The sequence below is a fragment of the Varanus komodoensis genome, unplaced genomic scaffold (assembly GCF_004798865.1).
Source record: "Varanus komodoensis strain SLA01 unplaced genomic scaffold, ASM479886v1 scaffold75, whole genome shotgun sequence".
Lineage (NCBI taxonomy): Eukaryota > Metazoa > Chordata > Lepidosauria > Squamata > Varanidae > Varanus > Varanus komodoensis.
The window spans coordinates 2,811,654-2,821,473 of NW_025336416.1; positions in this window are offsets into that span (position 1 = coordinate 2,811,654).

Genomic DNA, 9,820 nt, shown 5'->3' on the forward strand with positions numbered 1-9,820 from the left:
TGCCAGCTTTCTTTCATGGTGGGATCCAGCACTAAAGCCTCACCTTTGTGCAGCCTGGAGCTGCTTGACTCTCAAGCCCGTCTGTTGGTGTGGCCTATAGCAGGTTGCCTCTCCTGTTCGGCTGTTGTGAAAAAGACAAGCACCACGTTAGGCATAATTAGAAAAGGGACTGCAATAAAACTGCTGGGACTGTACTGTCTCCATACAAATCTTGCTGTGACTGCACTTAGAGGATCGTATGCCGTTCTGGTTGTCTCACGTAAAAAGAGTATTGTAAAGTTGGGAAAAGTGCAGAAAAGGGAAACTAAAATGATCAAGGGTTGGAGCCGTTCCCCCATGAAGAAAGTTTATGACAGCTTTCTTCTCCTCTGCAAAATATTTTGCTGTGAAATAAAAATAAAACCCTGCAGCGGGTCACATTACGGTGGATCTTGAACTACATCGTCACTTGAAGAAGCAGTGTGCCCTGATGGCTGGAAGTCAGGCCATGCGCTGAAGTTTGCTCGCCATGCCTTGGAGAAAAAGTCTAATATGTCCACGTTGGTCAAGCACATGTGTCCTTAAACAGGTTTGTGTGCACGTGTGAACAGGGACACAGAACAATAACCACAGTAGCAATACTCAGTCCCCTTTCCAGTAGCCTGAATGCCACCGCTTCTCGCATCAGGAACCAGATGGATTGTGGGAAGGAAAACTGTCCAAACCACCAGCTTGACTGTCACAAGCATCTCCACTCCTGGGAAAAGTAGGCAATGACCTCTTGGCCATCCTCACGCATTGTAGAGGTGAGTTCCATCAGTGAGTTGTGGGATCATGTGCGATGGGGAGGCCTTTTCCAGACATCTGGTGCCAGTGAGCTCCATGAGATTTTGGGCCAACGTGAAGGGCATGCATGGCCAGGCACCCCCCAAAGGCTCCAAGCCCAGCAGGGCTTCCTGACAGGAGCCCCCGGAGTCAGTCCTCCTTTGTACCACTGCCGCCTGCTTCATCACCTCTGTGGCTCCAGCCCTGACAATGGTGCTAGTGAGGAGGAGGAGTCGGAGTTGCCAGCTTGCTTGCTCAGCCTGTCACCCACGTGAGCGGTGAGAACAAGGAAGAGGAAAGCATCTGGTGGTGATGGAGTGGAACAGGTAGACCCACTGAAGAGCAGGCCCATTGTCCAGGTCTTGCCCAGGGTCCTCCAGAATCCTAGATTAGATGGCCCTCAAAAAAGCAGGACAAGACAAACCCTCTGTATCTCCAGGGCATAATAGGCGTGATTTCATTAATCTCTGTTTAGTCACTTCATCATTTTCTCTCACTCCTCCAGGCTGAAGAGCAGTGAAGAGCGATGTGTGACGAATCCATTCCGGGGCTGGGAGTCAGCTGGATTTCCTGGGTTTGGCTCCTTGAACTCTGGCCCACTTTCTTGGGTCCTTGAGTCTGACTTCCGGGAGAGCACGCCAAGGGTTGTGTGCACCACCCCACCCGGAACGGTGCAAGCGGCGTCCCTCTTCTGTACACACGCTGTTGAACGTGATGAGGAAGAAGGTTTGCTCGTTGCACTAGTGGGGATCTGCGAATGCTCTCAGTCTTCCTCTCAGCTTTGCTTACATCCCAAGACAGGACTGAGCACTCGAGGGAGTCTGCAAATGGAAGAAACTGGATTCCAGGCAAGATTGGTGTGACCCACTCCAAACATTTATCCTTTCCTGATAAGGGGAATACTTAGTTGTCTTTTTCCAGGTACTAGTGGCCTTTTGGTCATGCCAAGGGAGACTCCAATGACCCTGAACGGAAGAATGCAGTGAACTACGGAACTGTTCCATGCATTCAAGTCTCCCTCCTACAGCAGGATTCTGCATGCCTCAAGCAGGAGCTCTGTCTGCAGAAATATGCAGTTTTTTGCACACGGATGCTGAAGCTTTTCTTATTCTAAGGTCATCCGTGTTAACCATCAGAGAACCATTTGTTCCAGGGAGCACAGAATTTCGGCCCAGCAAGATATCATTTCTTGTTTCCACAATTATGCAGCCTTTTTAATGGAAATGTCATCGTTGCCTTAATCATTAGTACAGTACCAGAACAAGAGATTAGAAAACACATAATATCAAACAAAAGGGAAAACAAGCCAGGACAATAGAAGTGTAATACAATGAACTGTTTGTTTTGGGAATAAATGGGCTTATTTCACTCATTACTCACTTAATTTGAGTAGCATCCAATGCAGTAAGAGTTAGAAATGAAAAACATAAATAAAATTAATGTATGATTCCCATCAGTTGGTTGTTCCTCCCTCCCTTCTTTCTCCTTTCTTTCTTGCAAGACCTAAGACTTAAGGATGGGGAAAGAATGAACGAAAGTACATACATCTCTGCAAAGTAACCATTATAACTGCTTAGACTGACTACAGATTCACACTAGTTCCACACTGACCACCAGTCCCATGAGTACAGCTGCTGCCATTTGCTGTTGAAGGACTGGTCACTGAAAACCCTTGTACTGAGTCTGATTTCCTTCCCTAACTAATGCTCCACCTCTGAACGTTGGAACTGCCCTGCAATTCTACTTATTTTGGGGAGTAAATCTTTAAAGATGACCCTTCTTCCATGTCTTTGTCCTTACTCCTCTTCCTCTTCAAGTCTAAAGGCTGATCCTGCCCCTTCATACTTTTCATATGTAGAAGACACACTTTGATGATTTACACCAGTTGCTGAGGAGCTTGGGAAGAAGGAGATCTTGCCCCCATCCTGCTTGAGGGATCCCCTGGGCAGCTGGTTGGCCACCATGTGTACAGAGTGCTGGACTAGATGGACCTCTGGTCTTGACCTCTGTGTGTCTATGTGAAGCTGGATAGTGAAAGAAGCTGAGAGGAACAAAGCTGATATTTCAAAGCATGGATCTGGAGGGGAGTTTTGCAAATATCCTGGATGGACAGAAGGATCAAGGAGTGGGTCCCAGATCAAATCAAGCCAGACATTGTCATGGGAGTATCTGCATGGAACTGCAGGTCTTGGAGAGCGAATCTGGGTGCTTTTGCATGCAAACAGACGCTCTACCAGTGAGCTGTGGCACCTTTCCCTCAAAGGGAAGGAACCACCGAGAATCCAGCATCGCAGCAAGAGGCCAGAGTTTCAAATCATGCCTGGATCAGTTTGCGAGCACTACAGCATTTTGTGAGTCTCTAGCAGCTTGCAATTTCAAACTGAATTTGAAGGTGACACTTTTATATTCATTGATGCAAAAATGCAAAAATAAAAGTGTTCCTCGTACCATGACAGGCCCTACCCTAACGCTGTCTATCACCTCTCTGCCACTTTTTTTCATTTTGAGAGGGTAAATTGCTTAACTAATTAGTTATCTGAATAAATAAAATGTAGCATATTTCTTTTCAAAACTGGGTGCCAGAAAAGCATGTTTAATTTAATCAGCACCAGGGTCAATGATCTTGTGTTGAAGTTAAATAGAGATTAATTGGCAAGCTTTTTTTTTTTTTTTTTTAAGATGCAGCCGATATTTATCTGAGCTCGCTGGACATCCTATTGGCCAGGGGCTGGTTCTTCATGGTTCATTCCCCAGAACAGGCCTGGGCTGATCCAGTGATTTCCTGAACAAACCCACAGGGGAGGAAAAAAGAAAGAGATCTCTTGCAGACACTGTTGGTTTTGAAGAACTGTATGTTCCCTTTTCATCACGCCCAGCTACTATCACACCGTTTGATTTCTCATTCAATTCGTTTTGATTTCTCATTCAGTTCTTTCATCAGCTGAATCCCTCATTCAATTCTTGCCTTTCCTCCAAGGAGTCCAGGACAGCACACACGGTCTCCCGTCCTTCCATTCGGCCCTCACCACAACGCTGTTGAGGTACATTGAGCCGAGAATCAAGAACTGAGCTCCATGGCTGTGCAGAAACTTGCACCTGGTTGCCCAGGGCCCGGTCCGCCACTCTCACCACGTGCCACCATGTCTTTCAGGCTGGCTCTCCCGTCCTTGGCAATGTCCTGTATTTAAAGAAAGGGGCAGGCCCTCCTTCCGTTGTTTCTCCCAGCCCAGTCCAAACTGTGGGGACAGTGTGCACCCCTTGAAGCCACTTGGCTGGTGCTGGGAAGAGCAGCTCCAGGCTCAGAGCTGGACAAGGGCCCTGCTGTGGGGACAGGTGCTCTGAGCTCCCGTGGCAGTGGGGATTGCCCTGTGTTTCCCTCCACTTCCCAGCTGAGATCTTCCCTTCTGATACTTCCATTTCCAGATCAGAGGTAACAGTGAGGATTCCTCCACAGTAAATGGGCTTGGGCCTGGAACCTTCTTGGATCCACTAATGCCTGAGGACCACACGTGCCACGTCCCTAATTTTTTTTTATTTATTTAAAACATTTCTATGCCGCCCCATTGCAACAAAGCCTCGGGGCAGCTCACAACACATAAATACTAAAATGATACAATAAATAATACAATAAATAACACCCCCCCCAGTGCATTCTCAGCTTTAAAAAAACCTAGTTAATAAATAATTAACAGTTAAAGTAAGTTTTAAATAAAAAGGTCTTAGCCTGGCACCGAAAAACAAATAACGACGGCACCAGACGGACCTCTCTGGGGAGCGCATTCCATAAATGGGGCCTTGTAAATTACAAGGTTTCACCACAGATCTCTTTGGCTGCTTTCCTAGAGGAAAAGCTTCATACATATTTAGGAAGATGTGCATTGGTACCCAAGCACAGATGGGGGCCCTACCGCTTACCTGCGTGTGGCCAGGGTGCAGAGGCTTGCTTGGGAGAGAAAGACCTGTCAGTGTACCAAACTATTTCCCATGATTATGTAATATTCCCCAAGGGATAGCTGCTCATTTCTCAGGGTCCCCATATGAAAGACCACATGGAAAGACCATACGGCAACTGGCCCAGAAGTGGAAGGCTGCCTTGCAATTTCTATAATATGCAGATCTGTTCCTTTAAAGAAATCCACAGATGGGAATAGGCTGGGATACACGGCTAAGGCAGGAGAAGCTCAAGGAGAAGAGATCCAACCAGCAGGACCCAGAAGAAATTATCATCTCGCACTTCATACACAGACATCTTTGATCTGGTACAGCAGCCCACGTGGGGCTGAAGCTGTATATCTATCCTTTGGGACATCATCTTGAAAGTGATGTGCAGTGTTACACTGGATGAATGGGGACATGGAGCACAGGCCTCCCATTTATAGGACTACTTTGCTGCACAAGACTTATGTGTGTGCATGTGTGAGAGAGCCAGTAAGAGAGGGAACGGGTGTGGAAGAATTCTCTGCTCAGCCCAAGGTACTGTGTGAGTCAGACCCTTCCTTTCTTGCCCTAAGCTCCAAAGCACATCAGAGAGTCCTTCACAGTGAAGATCGTTATTGGCACTTCACAGCTAACAGGACAATGCAACTCTAGCCCTGTAGCAAGCTGGGCCATAAGCCTCCACTCACGTAATGAGTGCTGAGCCCAAACTAGGAACATCTCCCCAATCCTTCCCTTTCGTCCATGCTGCAGGATCTTCTCCCAGCAGAGACCCAGCTGGCTGGCCTACACAAGCGCTCTGACTGGGTTGCTCCAGGAGCTCATCTCTCAGGAGGACAGGAGTGGCCAAGGCAATGTCTCTCACCCCTCTGCTGGGTCCCCTCCCCTCTCTTCCAAAATGTGTCTGCTCTCACAATCAGCCCAAGACATTGAAGGCAATGACCTTGATGGCGCATCAAAGGCTCTGGCACCTCTGTGCTCCTCCTGCCCTCGCATCACCTCTTCCTTGGCGTCCTCCCCTTCAGAAACCAGTAACGCGGGCCCTTGGAAAGCACTGCCTGACCCATTCACTACAAGCATCATTTTAAACCCCATATTTTATGCATGCATAACTTCTTTCTTCTGTTCCCTTCTGCCCGTTTTTTCCTTTCCTTTCCTTTCCTTTTTTCTCTTTTTGTTATAAATACCAAATGGTCAGAGAGGCAAGTCATAAACTAATGAAATTCAGATCTGCACAGGTCAGGGCTTCAGCTGTTTCTGGCAATACCCAAAGAGACTAAAATTACCAGGTGACTTCCTTGCTTTGCTAGCACACCTGTTTTACATCGAACAGTCTGACCTTCTGCAACTTTTCCAAAGACATGCTTGGCCATTTCCATCTTCGCAGGCTGACTTTTACCGTGGCAAAAAGATCATTGGGGGAACAATTCTACTGTTCACTCACAGCTGATATAAGAGGCATCTTCCTAGCAGCATGATCCAGAAGGGATTCCACTGAGCAAGGATACGAAAAGGCTAGCTCATAAAGGAATGGAGCAATTCCCATTACTTAAATTCCATTAAAAGCTGCCAAACCACCCACAATGCAGAGATTCAAACAGGTTGGTTGCTTCATAAATCCAGACAGCCTTGTAAAATTAATGTTTAGTTTTAAATAAAGCAAGAGCTGCTCAGGTTATCATCCTCTATCAAGAGTGAACACATTACCATTATCTGGCATCTACACACACCCAATTAATTTACCCTGCACTGTCTCAGCAGAGACAAGAGGAACGTTGGAGCCCAGGAGCAGAAACGATTCTCACTCCCTGGGAAGAAGTCACCTCCAGTAATCTATAGTATTGTAGGGAGGGAAGGTGAAGAATAAAAAGGAAGAAGAAGCCGAAACACGGAGATCTCCAGCCTGGCAGATTTATCATGCACGGTTGTTCCACACTGACTAATGCTCCGAAGACTCTTTACCAGACCGAGCTGAGACAAAACACTCTGTCAGGGGGAACATTTCTGTCATCATATGCTCCCAAAGTTAGGATTAATTTGATACTCTTCTTCCTCAAACCCAGCAGCTCTATGAATTTCTTTCTTTAAACTAATACTGTCTCAGTTCATTCAGAAATCCTGGGGGTTCTAAAATAGATTTGACTCACCCCTTTCCTAAAGTCAGTGGAGGAGAGAAAATGTTTTTTTAATAAGAAAAAGAATCTCCCCCCCCTCCCTTTCTTGTTAGAAATAGTCCTCCAAAAAGGCTGTGAGGAAGCTCTCACAGGTAGGTATCTCACACGCAACGGCTATGTGAGTTGGGTCATTCAGGTAAGGTAGCTGGTAGTTTTTCGTGGGCGAACTCATGCAAAAGGCATGTGTGGGTCATCAGGCAAGTGGGAATGTTGAGATGCTCCACCACTTTACTCATGACCAGAGATGTCAAGATGGATTTTGTTCTCGCTTTTCTGTCCCTGTTTCGAAGATTGTCAAATGTCTTCATGTCTTCATCTGTTCAATGGCAGAATTGGGCTTTTTAAAGGGAGGTACTAGAAAAGCATTGCCTTTTATAAATAGAAACAGAGAAACAGAGTGAGTCAGAAGGGGCCTCCTGGGCCATCTATGGTTCCAGCCAGCTCCGCTCATGACATGCCTACCATGTGGACATCCAGCCTATCCTTGAACACCCGCACCGATGGGGCCTCAACCACCTCCCATGGAAGCCCATTCCACACCCTCGGGGTCCTAACTGTCAGGAAGCACTTGCTGGCCTCCACCTCGAACCTTGATTCCCTGAGCTTTGCTCCATTGGAATGTGTCCTGCCCTCCACCACAAGGGAAAAAGGTCATGACCCACCTCTGCTTGACACCCCATCACATTCATGTATGTCACTAAAACATCCCCTCTGAGTCTCCTCTTCCAAGTGCAAATGTGCACTTGGACTAATGCGCAGTGTATGGATGTGCATTATACAGATGCACACTTGTGCACATTCCCTGCAAAGGGATCAAGAAATGTCCCACAAGTCTACAGAATCTGCATCTCAGACAAAGCTGAGATCTGCAGCTTAGAAATACAGGCTTCTTCAACTCTATTGCAGCTTTTGCCGAGCCTTCTATTCATCAGGGTCTGCAGGTTTTCCTTAGCATTTGATCAGACTCAGTCTGGCTAGGCTGAGGCCTTGAAACCTTTGTTGACATTGAAGTGAGAGAAGCTCTATTCGTCTTCTCAGGTGAAAGCCACAAGGAATAGGCTCATTTCCCTACCCAGCTGCAGTTTTTGGCCTTCAGAGACATGAGAGCTGGCAACCCACAGGAAAACTTCCAGGGGCATCACTCAGGTTGAAATCTCACCCTTGGACGGGGAAAAGGGACACGTCCAGGCTGAAAAAGGGGCCTTGGGGTGGACTAAAACTGCCTGTCCTTTGTGAGTTGGTGGAAGGGCTAGAGTAGCTACTTCCTGCTTGAAAAACAACTGCTCAGCTTTGGAACTGTGGCTGGGAACATCTTGTCTCCTTGGCTAGCACCATTATGTTTAGATTCCTCACCTCTTGGGAGACTCTCTGCACTTGAAGAGCTCTCTAGCTTATTTGCACGTCTTGCTTCTCAGAATGTTTTGTGAATGATCTGCAAAGGCTGTGATGTTTTTGTTGGGCTGGGCTTCCTGGTGAATTAAGATTTTTTGTGTTTTCCCTGTCTTGAGCTCCTGGCCATGGCTGGGCAGAATCAGTCCTGAATCTTAACCTTTCTGGTGCTGGGACCCATGGGAAACAGGGTTCCCAAAGCCTGGGGTCTGGGGCATCCAGATCTCTGCTCATGAACATGTTTTGATTCCTTGGTCTTGTTAAGCCTGGATTCACATCACACAGAAGTGCCAACACAGCGTACTGACCTCTGTGTGGGTGTACAGATTGGTTCAGGTCTTTCCATCAAACCCTTCTCTTTGATTGCTTGAGGAAGAAGTCCTCACACATCGGGCTGCCAATGACATTTAACCCTTGAGCCATGGAGATTAGAACGAAGTAATTGTTGTCCACATCTCTGACTCAGCCGTCATGATTGGACTTGAAATGTCATGACAAGACTATTAAAGCCTATAGCAACTGTCACCTGCTATATATATTTCTGACGTTGGAGACTGTACAGTTTTGCTGTGAGATCCCTTGTAATAAAGGAGTCCTTTTGGTCAGTTTGACAGAATTAAGGTCTGCAGGTTGAGATGCTGGTAGGACCCATGGCAGCCACTGCAGCTGTTTCAGTGCTGACTAAAGGGATATCAGAGGAACCATGCCAGCCTTCCTCCTGGGCACCGTGAGGAATAACCCTCGGGGTTTTCTAAAGCAGCACAAGGAAGATGGAAGTGGCTTCCCAACCAAGCTATGGCAGCTGCCGAGTTCCTGTTTGCAACAGTATTCCAGCGGGATGCTGTACTTCATCTCAGAATACAAATCTTGGCTTGCACCTCTCTTGCTGCGCAATACTTTGACTTCCATTGGCAAGGATGCTGGCCTCATTCGTCAAAAGCGATGGCAAGAGGTGCATGCATGGTTTGGCATAATGGGAAAATGGCAGACTCAAATCCACATGGCGATTCGGGTCTTCTCAGTGCTTACAACCACCAACTCCCTTTTGTTGAAGCCACTCCTAATGTTCTGAGAGTCCTATACATGTCTAAAAATAATGTTGATTCCATAGTGCTATAGAGCAAAGTTTGTTCAGAGTCTGAACAGACCTGGGCAGAGTCCACCTGTCGTTTTACTTCCACAATTCACCTAGTGCAACACTGGAGCTTGTGCAGTACCAGAGCTCACTTTAGTGCAAATCAATAGTCACTCCCTTTCTTTCCAGTAGCATGAAGTTTTGGTATTTCTAGGAACATTTCATAAATTATGTCTTGTGTGAGGTTTTCTTGAGAAAATGCCTTGTAGTGATGCCTTCTGCCCATTGTGTTATTATTTATTTCAGAGATGCATTGTGATTGGACAAATTAGAAATAACCCAAATAAATAAATATTCTATCCCACTTTTTACCCTTCCAAAGAGGCTTATGAGACACATTCCTTGCCCTCAGGACTGTAGTTCAAAAAGGTCTGAGAGGAAG